This window comes from Camelus dromedarius, chromosome 4 (genome assembly GCF_036321535.1).
Source record: "Camelus dromedarius isolate mCamDro1 chromosome 4, mCamDro1.pat, whole genome shotgun sequence".
NCBI lineage: Eukaryota > Metazoa > Chordata > Mammalia > Artiodactyla > Camelidae > Camelus > Camelus dromedarius.
Window position 1 is genome coordinate 40,638,066 of NC_087439.1, and position 22,771 is coordinate 40,660,836.

The following is a 22,771-nucleotide window of genomic DNA, read 5'->3' on the forward strand; positions in this document are numbered from 1 at the left end:
ACTACAAAAGTAAATACACATTAAAGTATCTCAACAAAGCAACTCACAATGCCCAATAGCCAATTAAAAAACACTAGATACGCAAAGAAGCTGTAAAATATTCACCCAAAACTGAGGGTGGGAGGGTGGTAGATAAAGAAACAGACTTATAATAATGTTCAGCATTTTAAAGGAAATCATGAACATCATGAGAGAACATAGAAAATATTAAAAAAAAAAGATTTCTAGAGCTTAAAAATAAAATACATGAAATGAAACACTCGCTGCATGGAATTAATAGCAGATTAAACACTGCAAATGAACAGAGCCAGGAACTGGAATGTACAGTAATAGAAATCAAATAGGCTGAGACACAGAAAGAAAACACTAGGACAAAAAAGTGTGAGTAAAGTAACAGTGAGTTGCGAGACAAAATAAAATATACTATCATATATAGAGTTCCAGAAAGAGGGTGCTAGAAAAATATCTGAAGTTCTGATCAAAAATTTCAAATTTGATGAAAATAAACCTACAGATCTAAGAGGCTCAATCAATTCAAAAAAGTAAACAAAAAGAAAACTACAAAAACAACAAAAATGTCATAATAAATTGCTGACAACCAGGTATAAAGAGAAAATTCTAAAAGTATCCAGAGAAAAAAAGGTACATTATACACAGGACAATAAATCAAATAATTATAATTGGGTTGTTTCTTGAATCAATGCAAGCCAGATGATAATAGATGACATTATACTGTCCTGGAAAAAAATGTCAAAAGGTACATTGTTTCAAATCATTTACAGGAAACTCTTGGAAAAACAAATCTTATATATTAATAGAAAATAGATAAATGGTCAATTGAAACCTGGTGGGAGATGATTTAGGCTGGAAAGGAACAGAGGGGAGATTTTTGGAGTGATGAAAATATTGCACATCTTGATGTGTCAGTGCATAAATCTGTCAAAACAAAAAAAACCACAGCTGAAATAGTACATTTTACTAGATAACTATATAAATAGATAGCAGTAAGTTGATTTAAAAACAAAAACTAAATTTAAATACAAAAATGCTTGGAGAAATCCCTCACTGTATGTAAAAATGTGCTCATAAAAAGTTGCATATAAACCAAATTAAACAATATTCTAAATGTGCAAAGAAGATTACTGATTAACTAATCACTTCATAAAACAAAAGTATGCTTTAAAATTTGCATAGTGCTATGTGTAAAATTAATGCACAAGAGGATTACAGAAAGGCAGAGTAAAGAACTCAGAAAACCCTTTTCCCAGCAAAACAACAATTGAACTGGTGAAAAAAGATACAATCATTTAAAGCCTAAAAATTTGTCCCCTAAGGGCATATAGCAATGGAGAAACATTCATTTAGAAAAACCCATTAAATCTCGGTAAGAACATTTAGCATCTGTAGCATTTGAGCCCTGACCCATTTCCTTGCCCCCACCCAAAACTCTTTGTATAGAAGCTCTCCCACTGAGCACTCCACTGCAGGCAGCTTTGGCCAAGAAGATAGGTGCTTGCTCTCTCCTAAGGTCCCAGTCTAGGATTACAGTTTTACCCCAGGAGATTCTGTCTGTCTGTGTTTCTTATACCTTTCAGTCCTGTATTACAAAAGCTCTATTTCAACCAGGTACAGCTGAGATGACCAGGACTCCCTTTCTCCATCCAGCCCTCATTTGTAGGGTAGAAGCTCTACCCTCAGATGCAGTAGTCTGAAATACTGGGGCTCAGATCACTTCCACTCAGCTCACTTATAGGACAGAGGACAAGCCAAGAAGATCAACAGCTGCAACTCTTCCTCAGTGTCCATTCAGAGCTGAGGTGTCAACTCAGGAAAAAAATGAGTCCACACACCCAGTTCTGATGCAGCAGCACAGGGTTTCTACTCAGGGGTCAGGCATACCTTAAGAATAAAGAGTTCTGCAACTCTGCCAGAAGGCACAAACTTTATATGGAACAGAGTGGAGAACTCTATGGCTAAAGGCATTGTTGAAAACAATGGAGATCTTGGTTGAGAGCAATTAAGAGAATACTGGTAACCCTGTGATACAAGTAAAAAGGCAGAGCAACAAGAAGTTTAATAGAGAAAACCACGGAAAGAGAAAGCCAAGAAGAATTCTTCTGAGATCTCAGTCAGCTCTGAGGAGTGGGAAGGCTGTGCCCAGGCACCAGGGTGCAAGCACTCAGAAGCAATCAGAGGCGCATGTGGGGCAGATCTGAAAGCTCTTTGCACACAGACACACATACACATCAGAGGGCTCACTGGCACAAAGGGGCTTAAATACAACCTCTGACCAACACTAACAAACAATAAACTACTTTGACCCAGAGTGATTCCTGGAAAACTAGTCTTAAAAACGACATCACATTCAGCCATAGCATTCTGGAAGACTGTGAACATGCCCAAGGCTATACTCTCTCAGGAGACATCAGAGAGGGAATTGCCAAGCTACTAGTCCCCAAATAAACATGAGACATAAGAGCTTAAACTGCCTTATCATGATAGCAGTCTCCAAGCCACAATACACATTCAATAGTAATGGGTAAAAATTTAGCTGAGTAACATAGATTAAGCACAAACTTCAATCAAATAAATGGCTTATCGCAACCCAAGGAAAACCCCTAGGAGCTAGGATAAAAGGTAAAAGGGAAAAAAATCTGAGCAGGAACATCAGACACTGCACACTATAAGAAGATAAAAACAAGGAGAAAAATATGAGTAGGGATAACTGAGGCTGCAATATGGCAGGAAAAACAGACTTTATAAAATTAGATAAGCAAAGTAAATAAACAAATAAACAAATGACCAAGCAAATAGTAATAACAACCCCTGGGTGGGGAATCATATACAAAGTTGCTATAATGTATTATCTAAAATAGCCAGTTTTCAACAACAACAAAAAAATGTGAGGCATTAAAGAACAAGAAATTGTGATACACACACAGGGCAAGAGAAACTGCCTTTGAAGAGGCCCAGACCATGGACATATTAGACAAAAACTTCAAAGCAGCAATTATAAATATATATGTAAGAGGAGAGAATAGCTCAGTGGTAGAGTGCATGCCCATCAAGCATGAGGTCCTGGGTTTGATCCCCAGTACCTCCAGTAAAAAAACAAAAGCCTAATTACCTAAACTTGCCATACAGTGCTGTATGTCAATTATATCTCAATAAAACTGGAATAAGAAAAATTTTTAATAAATATACATATATGTAATTTACAAAAACTAAAGGAAGCCAACCTAAAAGAAATAAAGGAAAGTCTGATGACAATGTCTCAGCAGAGAATAACAAAAAGATGTAGAAATTTATGTTTTAAAAGACTTGATTATAAATTATGAAGTTGAAAAGTATAATAAAAAATTAAAATTTTACTGCAGGGCTCATGACAAGATATGAGTTGGCAAGAGAAGGAATTCACAAGCTTGAAGATAGATCAAGAGAAACTATACAATCTGAAAAGGACAGAAAAATAATAAAAATAAACAATCTCAGAGGAATATAGAATATTGTAATTGCATAAACAAACATGCAACAGGAAATCAGAAAGAGAGAAAGGAGCTGGAAGTTCTAGGGGAAAAATTTTTCCCTTGCTTTTTCCAGCTTCTAGAGACTGCCTACATTCCTTGGCTCTTGGTTGTCTTCCTGCATCTTCACAGCCAACAAAACTGCATCTCTCTGACCCTGCTTCATTATATCTCTCTCTCTAATCTGTATTGCTTCCCTCTTGCATTTCTAAGGACCCCTGCAATTACACTGTACCCTCATAAATCAGCATAATCTCCCTATCTTAAAGTCATCTGATCAGTACTTTAATTCTATCTGCAACTTAATTCTCCCTTGCTGTTTAACCTAATATATTCACAGATTCCAGCATTTAGGGTGTGGACATTTTGGCAGAACCATTATTCTGCCTACCATAGACAGGGTAGGTTAAATTATGGGTAATAACAGATAAATAAACAAAAACGTCAAAATTTTAGTGACTTATAATAAAGAAGATATATTTCCTAATTGTACTGCATGTCCCTTTCAAGTCAGCAGGTAATCCCTGCTCATTGTATTTAATGAGAGACCCAGCTGTCATCTTGAACATAGCTAACTGATGTGCCCAACAGAATAAAGAACTCTTGGGGATCACCCACTAGCAACTCAATGCTTGGCTCAAAAAGCAACATGCCTCACATGTGCTCAGAATTCACTGTTGAGAACTTGTCCCTTGACTCCAGCCAACCTCAGAGCATTCAGCCAAGATAATCCCACTTTGTGCCTTGAAAGGGAAAATCTGTAAGTACCTGGTAAGCAACACTAATAATCCATCATTCACTTGTTACAGAATATACAAATGTTAGATAAGTAAAATAAAATGCAACTGATGGCTGAGCTTTCAAAAAATGAAAGTGAAATCCTCAGATGCCAGAAATAAAAGCCAGAATCATAAGAATGTGCGTTATTGATGCTACTGCTTTGAAGATGTAACAGAAGAGCAGGGAATGGTTAATTAGACCCAATAAATACTAAGGGGCTGAAACTTCATTTCCTCATAGGGAGGTAAGATAGGGATACAGAGAGGAGGGCAAAAGGAATCAAGATTTCTGCATAAATCTAGGACCCCTAAAAGAATATACTGCTTGCCAAAGGAGAAGTAGAGGGAAAATTCTATTCTATACAATGAAAAAAATTGTGTTTCTACCCATACTCTAGAGGGGGAGATAGACGTGTCCCTGAAAAAATCCAGCTCAACAGCATATAAAATTCTCTCACTCTAACTAAGGATTTATTTTTTTCTCCTTATATTCCTATACATTTAAAAAATATTTTGAAGCTTTATTGTTAGGAATATTCATATAAAAATTATATCACAGTTGAATTGATCCTTTCATCATTATGAAATGTTTCTTTTTTATTTCTAGTAACATTTCCTGTCTTAAAGATTGTTTTGTTTAATGTTACTATAGCCACTCTAGCATCTTAGGTTAGCGTTTATTTAGTACCTCTTTTTCCACACTTTATTTTCTACCTTTCTTTAAGCTTACATTTTAATATTGTGTCTTTTAGGCAACATGTAATTGGTTGTATTTTTAATGCACTTTCTTCCATTAGAATATCTAGCAATTATTTGTGTGTGAAAAAGAACACCTGCCACATTAAAAACCAAGACACAGACTAAAAAACATTATATGTATATGTGTGTGTGTGTGTGTATATATATATATATATATATATATATATATATATATACACACATATAAAACAGGCAATATATAGAAGTCCTACAAATCAAAGAGAAACAAATACCTTAATAGGAAAGTGAGCAAAGTGCATGAACTGGTGATATACTGAAGATGTAACTCAAATGGCCAAAGAGCAGAAGTTGAGTAGCTTCAATAGTAATCAGGGAAATGCAGATTAAACCCACATTGAAATACCACTGCGCAACTGTCAGATTGGTATTTATTTATTTTACATTCCATTGGAGTGAATAAGGAATGGAGTTCAGATTCCAAACTAAAGGATTGTTAATTGCGTACACATCTGGGAACATTCAAAATTATCCACTTCACATATTCAGAGATATAGCCAAAGAAAAATAAAGTTGTTTCTATATCTAGAAGCTCACAAAAAAGTCCACTCCTGGAAGAGTCAGATTACTATTGAAATAAGGTTTATATTTGATTGAGTTACCTGGAATTGACCCCCAACCATTTTCTTTTTCAAATAGGAACACAGAATTGTACTTCTACGTATGCAGGTTTTCAGTAGGGCATTTCCAGAAGTTGCTGAGATGGCAGAAACCACAGGAATTTCTGCAGAGTAATCAGGCATAGGCCAGAAGAGTGCATTCTTTGGGAGTCATCAGGAGACATGGCTTGAACAGACAGTGCACACTTTCATATACTCAGGAGCATGAACTGCTGTAAAACTTTGTCAGGCAAGTGATCTCAAGTCTCACGGCACATGGCCAAATGCGGCAGGATTCTGAATCAGCAACAATGTGAAAAAAGTGAACTATTTTTTTTCTGATTTAGGCTCCAGTGTCAAAGTCTGGACAGTCCTCTAGGATAAGGCCAGCAATTTCAGTGGCATATGTCTAAGCTAATTCTGATCTTTCAAATATCTGTTAAAGTTATGGGGCACTATCAGTAGAAATCTAACCTCTCAAGGACGCATGCATAGGAAAGCAGATGGCTTGCAACAGACTGTTTAATCCCAAATCAAATAACAGAATCAGCACTTCAGGATGACTGCTTATATAGACACTTTTGTCAGATAATGTGGCTGGGAGCTACACTTCCCACACAATAAGCTCCATAAAGAGTTGGTGATACACTGATTGATCAGTGGCAAATTCATTAAGCTTATACAGCGAACAGTGAGCTGTAGAGTGCATAATAAACACTGTCTCAGACTGACATGAATTTACATTAAAAGATAACAAGACATTAAGTTTTTGGTATCTAAAGCCTTTTTGTTGTTTATTGTTTTCATTTCCTCATATAGACTGCAGGAAGACGTAAGGATGTTTGACAGTGAAGCTAAAGATGGAAATATATTGTCTTGATTTAACATAATTGAAGATTTCGGTGAAGAAAGCAGTGAAAATGCCTCCAAATTAGCCACTCCTGGTATCAATCATCTGCATAAATCCTCCCACCAGGGGAAATAAACCATGAAAAGTATTATTCTTTGTAAGCAAAAGCTTTCTTTTGGTTTCTGGCATGGTGGTGGCAGTTTGTTGGAATCTTTACCTTTTTTAAAATAAGGCAATCCCACACTTTGCTCTCCTTTTTAAAAGAAAGCTCTGAAATGTAAGTAGATGGAAATGACCGTACAAAATGACTTTCCCCAAAACGTGCTCTTCATATCATACTTGATAAAAATTACTGTAGGAGTGACTCTACGGTTAAGTAAATTTAAGAAACATTGGCTTTAAAATGCTAAAAGAGATTCAGGTTTTCACAGGACTTATAACTTTGAGTAAGCTGGTGTGAATTTGACTCTTTAAAAGAAGGTATTGTATGAAGCACTTCCCAAGATTATTTGAGCACAAAATGTGTGTGTGTGTGTGTGTGTGTGTGTGTGTGTGTGTGTGTGTGTGTATAATATCTCAAGAGACTAAAAGTTCCATGGCATGCACTTTTTTGAAATGTTGACGATCGTTTGTACCTTCAGCAAACAGTGGCTTCTGCTTTTCAACACGTTCATTTTGAAGTTAAGCCATTTTCTCCCCTTTGGTTCAGACGTGCCAATAGATACATGGACTTCATAGCAATCTAGTAGTTGAGATGGAAGAAGAAAGATATGGAGGCAAGAATGTGGAAGATGCAATAGTTGGAGCAGAAATAAAAGAAAATAAAAGAAAGTAGATTGGGGTCTTGGTGGTGGAAACCAAAAAAGAAGAAACTGGCTTTTCAAACATTATAAAAGAAAGAAATGGCAGGACACAGAAAGGTCCTAGATGCAAGGCAGAAAGAGAGATAATCAAAGATGGGCTCAAGGTTGTAACCCTGGGTGATAGGAGAGTTGTCGTGCTGCTAGCAATAATGGAAAGTAGAAGGGGAAAAATGATAAGCCTGGACTATTATTATGACATTTTTAACTGAAGGGGCACAATGAAGGAGGTTTTTATATGTGAAGGGAAAAAATTCAAAATCAAATAAAATTTATAAAATGTAAAAAAATTAAACATCTTTCAAGTAAATGTCAAAAAAACTCTCTAAAACAGGATTTTATTTTTAGTTGGTACATGTAGAGCTAATTGATTTGGCTGTCGTGGGCATAAAGTGTTTTTGTTTTGTCCCTCAACACTATTCATTGACATTTTAGTTCTAATAATAACATGAAGACACACACACTATTAATCCTATATATTAAAGGCATTTATCTTCACAATGGCATATGCATAAATGCAAATATATACCTTTTATACATAAAAAAATTAATTTGATCCATAAATGCAAATAGCCCTAGCCAGGAAAGCAAAGGTAGTCTTGAAAAAAAATCTGAAAATTGAACACTGTCAAAGAGTTCTGATTCAATTTGCTAGTCTAATACAGATGAGAATGACATAAAGTCTTTATTTGCTTGAAGAGCCTCTGAGGTTTTCAGTACCATTGAAATGCTGTCCTCAACTCAAGTACTTTTCATGTATCAGAGAAGTGGCAAATTTAACAAAGCCTGAACTAATGTTTTGTATTTCTATTCTAAGCAAAGTGCTCCAGAAAGTAAACATGAGTATTCAACAATACAGCAACTGAAGACAATGAAAAAGGCTCCCGTTTCATAATATATTGATAAGTAAATAATTTTAAAGGAAGCAAATAGTACTGTTGAACACTGAAAGGCTAAACAAGTCATAAAATAGAACTGCTTAAATACCTTTGTTTATTTTGTGATAATACAAAAAATGTTGGCATGCATATGTTTTGTAAACTGTAGATGTATAGATAATTTAATATTTAAACACATTATGAAGAGCAAATCCAAACTGTTATTCCTGGAGCAATTTTAACACTATCTAGAGCAATGAATCCCCAAATAAGAAAAAAAGAAACTGAAACCAGAGTAACAAACTCACTTTGAAATAATTTCAGAGAACCTAGAAGACCTAAGTCAAGAAATTGCATTTTATACTAAAATTGAATCTTTATCACATCTTTAACAATCAAACCTACATGCATAATTTATAATTTGGTGGATATGAGGAAAACTTCATCTTGCTATAGAACAGCAGCTAAGAGCATGATCCATGATTAAGCAGATACTGGTTTAAGTTGTCACTGTCTGGCATTTAAGCAGTGTGAATTTGGGCACATACTTTTAGTCACTCTGTACCCTAATTTCCTTAGTTCAAAAAAAAAAAAGATGGGAGGGATAATAACGACATCTTAATAAATGCAAATGTTTAATTCAGTGCCTGTAATATAGTAATATTCAATAAAAACTAGATTTTTATTATCATAATTATGATAATAAGTATTACCATAGAATTTCTCCCTATAAATAGCATTGTCTGATACTCAATTACCAAAATACTTTTTAAAGTCTGGTTCAATACATAAATCCTTAAAAATAAGCTAAAACTACATATAATAAAAGTCTCAGGCTGACATCTTCACTAAGACTTGGTGATAAGTATAGAGCATAGAGGTAAAGTGTCAGTGAATCTGACATATTCTTTATCCATTCATCCACTGACAGACGTAGGCTGAGCATGGGGGGTACATATTCAATATCCTTCAATATCCTATTTTCGTTCCCTTTAGATATATACCCATAATTGGGACTGCTGGATAATCTGGTAGTCCTATTTTTTATATTTTGAAGAACTTCTATTCTGTTTTCCATAGTGACTACAACAATTTACATTCCCACCAACAGTGCACAAGGGTTCCCTTTCTTCACAGCCTCACCAACACGTATCTCTTGTCTTTTTGATGATAGCTATTCTAAAAGGTATGAGGCAGTGGATCTTGAGAGCATTATGCTAAGTGAAATGAGCCAGAGAAAGACAAGAGAAAGACAAGTACTATATGTGATCACTTATATATGAAATCTATAAAAGTCTAACTGGTAAAAACAGAGTAGAACGATAGTTACCAGGGGCTGGGAGGAAATGGGGAGATGTTAGTCAAAGAATACAAAGAATACAGCTAGAAGATGAAAAAGTTCTGGGGATCTAAGGCAAAGCATTATGATAACAGATAACAATACTGTACTATATACACTTGCAAGTTGCTGACAGAGTAAATCTTAACTATTTTTACCACAGAAAAAGAAATGATAATCATCATGACGTGATGGAGATGTTAGCTAACACTATGGTGGAAATCATATTGCAATATATGTGTATCAAATCAACACATCTGTATGCCTTAAACTTACACAATGTTATATGTCAATCATATCTCTGCAAAGCTGGAAAAAAAAGAGGCAAGGGTTTCAACTTTAACTAAACAACCAGAGGCCAGTGAGAATGCTATTTTGTCTTTCTTTAGGAAATGGCACTATATATATACATACATACATACATACACACACACACACACACACACACACACACACATATATTTATTAATTGCCATTGTACCAAATACCTTATGGTTATTAGCTCATTTCAAGCTTCCAGTAACACAAAAGGCTGTATTTTATACAGACCCCCCCAAAGAATTCTGTTCTTATGGCTTAAAGTCATAGATGCTGACCTAGATTGCTAATGTCTGAGTACTGGCTCTGATATTTTCCCACTTGATGAACTAGAGTAAGTTATTTACCCTCTTTGTAAAATAGGGAAAATAATAGGACTTATGTAATAAATTTTCTTCATGTATGTGTATGTGTGTGTGTGTGTACATGCACACACAGGTGTCTATGCATAAAATGAGTCAATACATAATAAAGTGTTCACAACAGAGCACAGAACTCAGCACCCAGTACATTTTCAATGTATAATGGCCAACATTTGTAGGGCACTTACTCAAGATCACTCAGCCAGTAGGTGTTGGAGTAGGAGTTCAACCTACCTCAAAATCTGCAACCACACTGTATCTGACCAACGTTGGAGATTATTTTGCTTTACTACAGCATATACCTACGGCCTATGTGCCTTAATTACTCCATGTTTGAACTGAGGGCATTTTATTACCAGCTATAAATTCATGGCACTCGCAATCTAATCCTGCCCCTGGTACCTCACACCTCACCAAGAATATCAACATAGTTTTAATCTGTAGAGACACTTTGCTGATCTTCAATTGGATCTCAGAATACTTGTCAGCTCAATCCACTAGGCAGCCACTAACATTAACTCAACAAATATTCACCAGTACAAGTCTCTTGTAGTCTTTTTCACATATAAACTTTTAATTTTAGAATAGTTTAAGATTACACACATACAGTACACAGAGTTCCCATACAATACAAATACATATTTCCCCTATTACTAATATAGTACATTGGTATGACACATTTGTTATAACTGTGAACAAATATACATTATTATTAACTAAACTCTGTAATTTATTCAGAAATCCTTATATTCTGCCTATTGCCCTTTTATGTTCCTGGAACTTATCTTGGATGCCACAGTACATTTAGAACTCCTGTCTCCTTAGGTTCCTCTTAGTTGGGAGAGTTTCAGATTTTCCTTATTTATGATGACCTTTTCAATTCTAACAGTTTACCTCAAGGATTATGATCCTCTATTGTTAGGGCTATTATTCCTTCTTGGAGAATTAACTTCTTTTTTATTATGTAATGCTTCTCTTTATTCCTAAGAATTTCCCTTGTTTTGAAGACTGCTTTGCCCAAAATGAATACAGCTACTCTAGCCTAATTTTTATTAGTGTTATCATGGTATATTTTTCTCCACCTCTCTACTTTTAACATTTCTGAGACTTTAAATTGCATTTCTTCTAGACAATATGTAGTTGGGTTTGTTTTTTCATTTACTCTGGTAATCTTTACCGTTAATTTGTGCATTTAGACCATTTATATTTAAGGTGATTATTGATATATAGTTGGTTTAATATCTACATTGTTTCTGTGTTTTTCATTGCATTTATTCTTTGTTTCTTATTTTCCTCTTCATTTTCTGCATCTTCTAGTTTTAATTGAGCATTTTATATAATTTCACATTATCTCTTCTCTTAAAATATCAATTATACTTCTTTAATTCTTTTAGTGATTGCCCTAATATTCCAATATACACTTTAAAATAACTTAAATTTATCTTAAAATAAAACTATGTAATAGTACAAATATCTTATAACACAGTATTTCTAATTTTTTACTTAGTTGACTTTTGGTCAACTAATCTTCGACAAAGAAGGCAAGAATATACAATGGAATAAAGACAGTCTCTTCAGCAAATGGTGTTGGGAAAACTGGACAGGAGCATGCAAATCAGTGAAGCTAGAACACTCCCTTACACCATACACAAAAATAAACTCAAAATGGATCAAAGACTTAAACATAAGACAAGATACAATAAACCTAGAAGAAAACATAGGCAAAACATTCTTATATACATCTCAAAAATGTTTTCCTAGGGCAGTCTACCTAAGCAACAGAAATAAAAGAAAGAATAAGCAAATGGGACCTAATTAAACTTACAAGCTTCTGCACAGCAAGGAAACCATAAACAAAACAAAATGACAACCTACAGAATGGGAGAAAATTTTTGCAAAAGATGAAACTGACAAAGGCTTGATCTCCAGAATATATAAGCAGCTCATATGACTTAATAAGAAAAAAACAAACAACCCAATCCAAAAATGGGAAGAAAACCTAAACAAGCAATTCTCCAAGGAAGAAATACAAATGATCAATAGGCACATGAAAAAATGCTCAATATCTCTAATTATCAGAGAAATGCAAATCAAAACTACAATGAGGTATCACCTCACACCAGCCAGAATGGCCATCATTCAAAAGTCCACAAACGACAAATGCTGGAGAGGCTGTGGAGAAAAGGAAACCCTCCTACACTGTTGGTAGGAATGCAGTTTGGTGCAGCCACTGTGGAAAACAGCATGGAGATTCCTCAAAAGACTAGGAATAGACTTACCATACGATCCAGTAATCCTGCTCCTGGGCATATATTCAGAAGGAACCCTACTCCAAAAAGACACCTGCACCTCAGTGTTCATAGCAGCACTATTTACAATAGCCAAGATATGGAAACAGCCTAAATGTCCAATGACAGATGACTGGATAAATAAGATGTAGTATATTTATACAATGGAATACTATTCAGCCATAAAAAGCGTCAACATAATGCCATTTGCAGCAACATGGATGTCCCTGGAGAATGTCATTCTAAGTGAAGTAAACCAGAAAGAGAAAGAAAAATACCATATGAGATCGCTCATATGTGGAATCTAAAAAAAAAGAAAGAACATAAATACAAAGCAGAAACAGACTCATAGACATAGAATATTAACTTGTGGTTGCTGAGGGGGAGGGGGATAGGAAGGGACAGACTGGGAGTTCAAAATTTGTAGATACTGACAGGCATATGTAGAATAGATAAACAAGATTATACTGTATAGCACAGGGAAATATATATAAGATCTTGTGGTAGCTCACAGCAAGAGAAGAATGGGACGATGAATATATGTATGTTCACATATAACTGAAAAATTGTGCTCTACACTGGAAGTTGACACAACATTATAAACTGACTATCAATACAAAAATTATAAAAAAAATTCCCCTCATTCTTTATAACATTTCTGTCATTCTTTTTTTACTTATTTCTATGCTATAATTACCCAATGTATTATAACTATTATATTACTCTAAATAAAGTTACCTTTTATTTATTTATTTTATTAAAGTATAGTTGATTTATAATGTTGTGTTAGTTTCTGGTGTACAGTATAATGATTCAGTTTTATATATATATATAAATATATATATATTCTTTTTCATATTCTTTTCCATTATAGGCTATTACAAGCCATTTCATATAGTTCCCTGTTATATACAGTAGGACATTGTTTTTCATCTATTTTGTATATAGTAGTTTGGTGGAGGGTGCTTAACATATCTGGTGTTCTCTGAGCTACCTGAATCTGGTGTTTGTAATTTATTTTGGAAAATTCTCGGCCATTATTCCTTCAAATATGTCTTCTGCTTCGGTCTTGCTTTCTTTTTCAGTATTCCAATTCTATGTATGTTTTTACTTTTTGAAGTTGTCCCACAAATCTTGAAGGTTCTGTTCTTCTTTTTCTCCTTCTCCTCCTTCTTCTCCTCTTCTTCCTTCTCCTTTGTCTCCTCCTCTTCCTCCTTCTCCTCTTCTTCCCTCTTCCCCCTCCTCTTCCTCCTCTCCTCCCCTGCCTCTCCTCCTCCTACTTAACCTGTTCAGTCTTACTCTTAGTCATTCTCTTTTCTCTTTGCATTTCCATCTGAGAAGTTTCTGTTGGCCTAAATTTAAGCAGACTAATTTGCTTGGCTGTGTGCAGTCTACTGATGAGTCCTTCAGAGGCACTCTTTATTTCTGTTAAAGTATTTTTGTTTCTAGCATTTCTTTTTTATCTTCTTAGAGTTTCCATCTTTCTGTTTTCATTATTTATCTGCTCTTATATGTTGTCAGTATTTTCCATTAGAGACCTTAACATGGTAATCATAGTTATTTTAAATTTCTTACATGATGTATTTAATTATTGCTGTAGTTACACATACCAGAAGCTTTACATTCCTCTATTATCTTTGTTTTTTGTCTCCTCTCTTGACTTTGGGCTTCCCTAAGTATCCCTCTTCAGAGAAAGTCTGTATTTTACAGCTTTTTAACTATAATGCACTATTAACTATGTTTGCTTGTTTTCTCCCAAGAAAAGGAGGTAGAAATGGAATAAAGTGTGAGAAATGACTTTTCCTAACCTGTGATAACACTCTGGTAAAGACTGTTTCCTTGGATATTAGGCCTTTGTTATGGAGGACCCTTAGGATGTATTTCACAATGATTGTCTTTCCACTCTTCCGTTCTTTCAGCTATAATCCACTGCTATTTTACTAGAGTCCTGTTGGTGAGGTGATAAGACACAGGGGAGGTAAAGTGTTCTATAATTTTATGATTAAATCTCTGTGTTTTAATGGACCTTTAATTGTGACCTTCACCTTCTCCAGAGGAAGAGTCTTTTTGCACCTAAATAAATGAGACAGAAAGGCTAGAAGGGATGGAGAAATGTCCTTGCTTACCTGGAAGAAGCTTCTTATAAAGTCATTTTCCCTGGAGCGTAGGCATTTGCTACAAGGAAACCTCAAGTTGATTTCAAAATGATTACAATTCCCTTGTTCCTACTATAGGGATGAGGAGATATTTTTCAATATTTATCTTCAAAATCTGGTGGGGTTTGGGGAGGTAAAAACCCATGAATCTGTACAGGCCTGCCAAGACTGCAGCCCCAAGAAGTTTGTCACTCTCATACTAGTCTGCACTCATCCCCAAGCAACTTATTATTTATTCATGCCACTTAAGTGTTCTTAACAGTTATGACTCAAACATCTTCTCATTCAAGTAAACTGATCTCAGCCATGACTCTCTGGATTCAACTGTCTCTCCAGACTTTAAGGTGGTGATTTTCCCTGCAAACAGTTCTCCAATGGGTCCAAGAAAATCACTGATTTTCAGTTTGTTCAGCTTTTGCAGGATGAGAGTGATGACTTCAAAGCTGTTTATATATGTTGGATCTGAAGCCAGAAATCCATGGTTTTCATTTTTCAAACATAAACAAGATATAATCTCTAAATTCATGGTTGGTCTAACAAAGGAACATAGACAAATTTTAAAATGCACACATTTTTAAATGGTGACATGTGCTGTAAATGGAAAGAACAGAGTAAAATAAGGAAAAATAACAGGACAGAATTTAGACTGGTGTATCAGGGAAGGCTTCTCTGAGAGAGGAACAATAAAACTGAGACCCAAAGAGTTGTAAGATTTAGGATATGAGGAACAGAGTGTAAGAAGGCTCAGAGATGGAAAAGAGCTGGACTCAATTATTTGCCTAACTTGTGACTGGAGCAAGGGTAGAAGTAGCTCTGAATGAGTTTAGAGTAGCCGGCAATAGTTCGAGTAGGTATATTTAGGCCATGCATGTTAAGGAGTATTCCTCTAAGTGCCTCAGAGAGCTATCGAAGGGCTTTAAGTAGTGAAGTGAAATGATCTCCTCATGCTAGATTATTCTTACCGCAGTGTGAAAAACTGATTAAAGTGAGGCAAGTAGAAGTGGAGGCACCAATTAGGAAGCCATGATACTAGTTCAGGAAGTAGACGATGGTGGCTTGATCCAAATTCATGATGGTAGAGAATGAAAATGAACTGATTCAGAGTATATTTTTGGATATAAAAACAAGACCTGTAAATTACCTTTTAAAAAGATTATCAAGGGCCAGTTTCCAGTTCCGCATGTAAAATGCTTGGAAGTCAGCATGCCATCCTAGCAACAAGTAAAAAGCTGAACAGACTAAAAAATCAACAACCCTTTTTGGATCTACAAAGAGGGGAAGACACAGGAAAATGGCTGCCCCTAAGATTCAGGAGACAGACAGGAAAACACAGAGAGTCATGGCTTACTGGAGCAGACTTATGAGTGCGAATCTTTACAAAACCCAGAGTGTCACAGAAAAACCTGAACTGTAACTGATGAATTGCCTTAGGCTCACTGTGGACCATTCTGAGACTTAACACTTCAGGAGAGCCAGTGATAGGAGGAATCTTCACACTACTGTGAGACTTATCTTCAGGAAGTAGACTTTAAGTTCCCACAGTGAATATCAGAGAAAATTCTCTTCATATTTCTGACATGGGGAGGGGAAAAGAAATCATTTTAAAATACAACAGAGCATTCTGTTTTTCTTCAGAAGGCTTGCCCTCAGGAGAAACTGTTTAACCAGAGCCTAAACTCCTGAGGCATTATCAGAGCAAAACTGACCTGGGGGAAGGGAAGTACCCAACTCCAACCCATTCTGGCCATTTTGTCCCACCTACAAAGGGAGGAAAAAGCTGGGAAATATCTGTGAAGTTCAGAATGCATATGCATAGTATCACTAAAAGACTGAGACCTAATCCGGGGAATATCGAACATCTTCCCCTCCTCCAACATATATTACTTACAGGACTATTTAAAACAATTCCTTTTACCAGGTACTTCATGTTCAGCTAGCAAGAAAAAATTATAAGACATAATAATAATACATAAAAACTACACTTAGGCATATCATTTTCAAAATACAGAAAATCAAAAATAAAGGAAAAAATCCTGAAAAAAGCCAGAGGAAAAAGTACAATTCTTACTGAGGAACAAATGTAAGAACTACAATTTCTCCTCAGAAACCATTTAAGCAAGAAGAGTAGAATGAAACATTTAAAGTATTGAGAGAAAACCCTCTACCAACCTATAATTCAGTACTTGTGAAATATAATATATACACTTATGTATGCTTATATATAAGTGAGCTGAATGATAACAATAATGCAAGGGATGGGAGGGAGAAACTAAAAGTACTTTGTTATTATAAAATATATAATACCCATGATTTTATATACTGTTGTATTTGAGAGTCAACTTGGATTACTAATAAATGTATGTCACAAGCTCTAGGGAAATCACTTTAAAAAGTTTTTAAAAAGTATAATTTATATGCTAAGAAAGGGGAGAAAATGGAATCATAAAATGCTCAACTGAAACCAGAAAAGTCAAAAACAGAGTGGAAGACAAAAGAAGGAACAAAGACAAGGGCAATAAATAGAAAATAGTAATGAATATGGTAGATATGAAACTATATAAACAACATTTTGAACATCATTTAAATGCACTAATTAAAAGAGACTGTCAGTGGTGATCAAAAAACAAGTTCCAAATTTATGTTGTCATCTGCAAGAAACCCATTGTAAATATAAAAACACATACCAGTTGGAAGCAAATGGATAGAGAAAATACACCAAGCTAACATGCAAGCCTGGTTCAGCATTCAAAAATCAATTAGTGTAATATATCAAATTAACTTGCTAAAGATGAAAAATCATATGATAATATCAATAGATACCCCCCAAAAGCATTTGGCAACATCCAATACCCATTCATGATAAAAACTGTCAGGAAACTAGGAATAGAGAGGAAGTTTCTCAACTTGATGAAGAATATCTACCAAAAAACCTACAGCCAACATCGTACTTCATGGTGAGAAACACAAGGTTTTCCCACTAGGATTAGGATCAAGGCAAGAATGTCTCCTTTCACCACTCCTTTTCAACAAGGTACTAGAAGTTTCAGCTAATGCAATAAGACAAGGAAAAGAAATAAAAAGTATATGATTGGGAAGAGGGAAAAAAACTGTCTTTATTTACAGATGACATAATTGTCTACATAGAAAATCTAAAAGAATCCACAAAAGAACTCAGAATTAATGAGCAACTATAGCAAAGTTGCAGGATACAAGGTTAATATGCAAAAGTCAATTATCTCTTATATACCAGCAATTAATAAGTGGAACTTAAATGTACAATACCATCCCTCAAAAATACTTGGTTATACTCTAACAAAATATTTACAAATTTATATGAGGAAAACTACAAAACTGATGGACAAAATCAAAGAAAGACTAAATAAATGGATAAATATTACATGTTCATTGATAGGACAGTCATTATTGTCAAGATGTCAATTCTTACAAACTTCATCTATAGATTCAATGTATTCTAGTAAGAATCTCTGCAAATAATTTTGTGGATATAAAAAAAAATGATTCTAAAGGAAAAAGATCCAAAATAGCCAATATGATATTGAAAGAGAAGAACAAAGTTGGAGGACTGACACTACCTAACTTCAAGATGTTCTATGAGGCCATAGTATTGAAGACAGTGTGGTATTGGTATAAGAACAGACATATATATTAAGGGAAGAGAATAGAGAGCCCAGAAAGACTTACATAAATGTAGTCTACTGATCTTTGACAAAGAAACAAAGGCAACACAATGAAAAAAAGATCATCTTTTCAACAAATGGCAGTGAAACAGAGATCCACATGTAAAGAACTGAACCTAGACTCAGACTTTACACACTTAACAAAAACTGACTAAAAATGGATCATAGATATAAATGTAAATGTATAGCTATAAAAATCCTTGAAGATAACTTAGGAAAAATCAGAATGAATTAGGTATGGTGATGACTTTTTAAATACAATACCAGTGGTATAATCCATGAAAGGAAAAAGTGGAATATTGGACGTCATTAAGAACTTCTATTCTGTGAAAGACAGCGTGAAGAAAATGAAAAGACACAGAATGGGAGAAAATCTTTGCTAAAGACACATCTGATAAAGAACTGTTTTCTAAAATATACAAAGAACTCTTAAAACTCAACAGTAAGCAAACAAATTACTCAAATAAGAATAGACCAAAAACATTAACCCCACCAAAGATGATATACAGATGGCAAACAAGCATATGAAAACATACTCCACAACATATGTCATCAGGGAAATGCAAATTTAAAAAACAACAATGAAATACCACTGCACACCTATTAGAATGATTAGAATTGTCATAATCTGGAACACTGACAATACCAAATGCTGGCAAGGATGTGAAGCAACAGAAACTCTCACTCATTGCTGGAGGGAATGCAAAATGGTACAGCCACTTTGGAAGACAGTTTGGCCCTTTCTTACAAAAGTAAACATAATCTTACCAAATGATTCAGTAACTATAGTGGTTGGTATTTACACAAAGGAGTTGAAAATTTATGTCTACCAGAAAACCTTCACAGGGATATTTATAGCAGCTTTAATCATAATTACCAAAACTTGGAAGTAACCAAGATAACTTTCAGTAAGTGAATGTAAAAATGAACTGTGAACTGTGATACAACCAGATAATGGAATATTATTCAATGTTTAAAAGAAATGAGCTGCCAAACCAACAAAAGACATGGAAAAACCCTAAGTGCATATTACTAAATGAAAAAATCCAATCTGAAAATAATTACATACTGTATGATTCCAAATATATGACATTTTGGGAAAAGTACAACTACGGGGACAGTAAAACAATCAGTGATTGCCAGGGCTTAGGAGTTAGGGAGGGATAAAATCAGCAGAAACAGAGAACTTTATGGGCAATGAAACCACTTTGTATGATACTATGATGGTTGGATATATATATCATTATAAACCCACAGAATGTACAACACCAAGAGTGAATTGTAATGTAAAGTATAATCTTTGGGTGATTATGATGTGTTCATGTAGGTTCAGCAGTTATGATTTTACCACTCTAGTGGGAGATGTTGACAAGGGGGGAGTCTATACAATTGTGAAGGCAGAGACTTCTGTTCTTCCTCTCAATTTTGCTGTGAACCCTAAACTGTTCTAAAAAATAAAATACTTGATAAAAACAAAACAAATAAACAGAAAAGGACTCTCTGATCCAGTTCAAGATGGTAATGTAGGAAGATTTTGAACTTACCTTCTCCAAACACACAAGAGTCTACAGCTGCATATGGAACAGTTTCCTCCGGAAAAAACCTAAAGGGTGTCTGAGTGACATAAAAAGGACTTTCTGATAGCTTGGATATGAAGGGTATAGGAGAGAGGAAGGGACTAAGGGTGACTCTCAGATTTCTACTTTAAAGCAACCTGGTAAGTTGTGATGAAGTAAATTTATCTGAAATAAAGAATATGAAGGAAGCATATATGCATCATTGGTGATGGGAGCAGGGATCAAGAGGTCATATATAGACATTAGTTTTAAAATATCAAAGAACAAGCAAAATGGAGCAAACAAGTGTGCTGACTTCTAAGACAATGGGGTTGTTGAATTCCCCTAGCTAGAGAATGCAGAGTGATTAGAAAATGCAAAGTTAGTAACAAACAGGGCCCCAGTCAATTATAGAGGCCTCTTGGGAAGAAACCTATTTTCCAATCCTAATCTAAAAATTCCTGGATTTTCACCCAGATCTAGCACTGTATATCTGAATCTAAATTCCTACCGTAGTTTAGAGGCCGGGTAAAATATTCTGATGTTGTTTCTTTAGCTAGAGAAAATAGCTAAAGGAACCTGAAGTAACTGTGCATCTACTATATTCCAGGCACTGAGCCCATGTCTTAGGAATACCAGAGGAATGAGAAAGCAGTTTAAAAAAAAAAAAGTGCAGAAGATCAAAACGAGAATCGTAATAGAGGAAAATATGGAATGAAAAAGGTCACTACAAAAAAGAGAAGGCATGGAATAAGGAAAGAGTGAGTAGAAATCCATAGAATTTATTTAGACCATTTTAGTCAATGCCAAATCAAATAATTCTATTTATTTTATTTTTCTGGTGTAGAATAAAACATTCATACCTGATTTCAATTATTATCATTCCCAGTTATCAACTATGTAACAAGATGTATATGTCAAATTTCTGACATTTAAAAGGTTATTTTATCTAGATATAGATAGATAGATATAGATATAGATATAGATAGATATAGATATAGATATAGATATACAAAGCTGACGTTTCCCTTAAGTAATGCTCCCTGATGGAGGTGTTTACACCTGCAAACTCAAGTATGCTATGAAAGTAATTTTGTAGCCAATTTGTAATAAAAATTGAAAAGAAAGGAAAAACACACCCATAAGTACTGACAAACACATACAAAAATGGTAACAGTGATCCTTATTAATAGATACTTTTTAAAAGCTGACTGTTCTGTACAAAACACACATTTTGTCTTATAATGTGAAAAAATTTATAGTGTATGGGAGAAGAAACATGAATTCTGCTTAAATTGTTTGGTCATTACATGGGAAAGGAGGTGGTGTTCAGTTCCCCTGAATTATTTAGACATGACCTCATTCTTCATTTCGCAAGTATGGTGCTCACAGAAGCATCTGCCAGCCAAGCGAAATATAGAAACTCGATGTGTTATACAAATAGTGAATTAATGTGCAGCTTATTGAAACCTATACTTTTTTGTTGAAAATTACTTTCATTTGTGAACTTATCTATGCAATGTGTATTATCATGTAAATCACAATTTACAGTGAACGATAAAAATTTCAGGTATTACAAATCTCTATCACTTTTTTGCACAACAAGAAATATTTGCCCTGTAAAGTCTTCCTTGCTGCCCATTAAGAGGTTCCTTTAGTGTGTCTCTCTGTTGGTCCCTGCTGGTGATAAGATCCGTTCTGGAGGGTTCTACTGACAAAATATGTCACTTTATGTTGACCATTTGGGGAAAATATTTTCTATTACATGGTTACAAAGCCTAATTTATACTCTATAATGATAAAATGGCCCACACACAGATTATCAAGTGAAAATGGTGGTCAAATTTACAAATGTGGCTCCAAGTGTCCTAATGAGTAGATACGGCAATAATGTCAATGGCAAAAGTTTCCAAAGTTATTTTTTACATAAAATCTAGAAATACAAGTCTTGCCTAAGGCATGTTGTGTCTCCCCCTTCCTATGAGATTTATGCAGAGAAAGATGAAAAGGTCTCACCTACATATCAATAGCCTAGGTCAGGGCTTCTGTTTCCATTGGGCTTCCCAGGGGCTCTAGGGGGATTTTTGTTTCATTGACTTTGACTTATCTAGGCTCTTCCATGGTAGCTTTCTAGAGATCCTTTTAGGAGAAGGCTGGAGAGTAGTACCATGCCTCAGATATGAACCTAAAACTTTACATTTTCAGCAGGAGTGAGACAACCTAATTCCTTTTTTTTTTCCCCAAGTTTTCAAGGAAAGTTAATCAGTGTCTAGCAACTTTTTAGAAAACAGTCGAGGAGGGAATGAATTCTCAATAGTCTCAGACGTCAAAGCAAAATGTCATCAAGAGATGGCTTCCTAAAGTGTTTTTATGTACACCACCTGCTATGGACCAAATTGTGTCCCCAAACTCATATGCTGAAGCCTTAACCCTCAATACCTCAGAATATGCCTATATTTGGAGATAAGGCCTTTAAAGAGGTGATTAAGTTAAAGGGTAGACCTTATTCCACTTTGACTGGTGTCCTCATAAGAAGAGAAAGTTTGAACACACAAAAAGACACCAAAGATGCACATACACAAAGGAAAGAAAATGTGAGGACACAGCAAGAAGACGGCCATCCGCAAGCAAAGGAGTGAGGCCTCAGAAGAAACCGAACCTGCTGACACCCTGATCTTGGACTTCCAGCCTCCAGAATTGTGAGAAAATAAACTTGTGTTGTTTAAGCCACCCAGACTGTGTTAATTTGTTATAACATCACTAAAAAACTAACACACCACTTAAGTT

The 22,771-nt window shown here is 35.0% G+C and overlaps 1 non-coding gene across 1 annotated transcript; it reads left to right on the forward strand.

Moving 5' to 3' along the window:
• The first annotated feature begins 3,030 nt into the window (after positions 1-3,030).
• On the forward strand, positions 3,031-3,103 carry TRNAD-AUC (transfer RNA aspartic acid (anticodon AUC)). The gene has a single exon. It is a non-coding gene; the product is annotated as a tRNA-Asp (tRNA).
• The last annotated feature ends 19,668 nt before the right edge of the window (positions 3,104-22,771 follow it).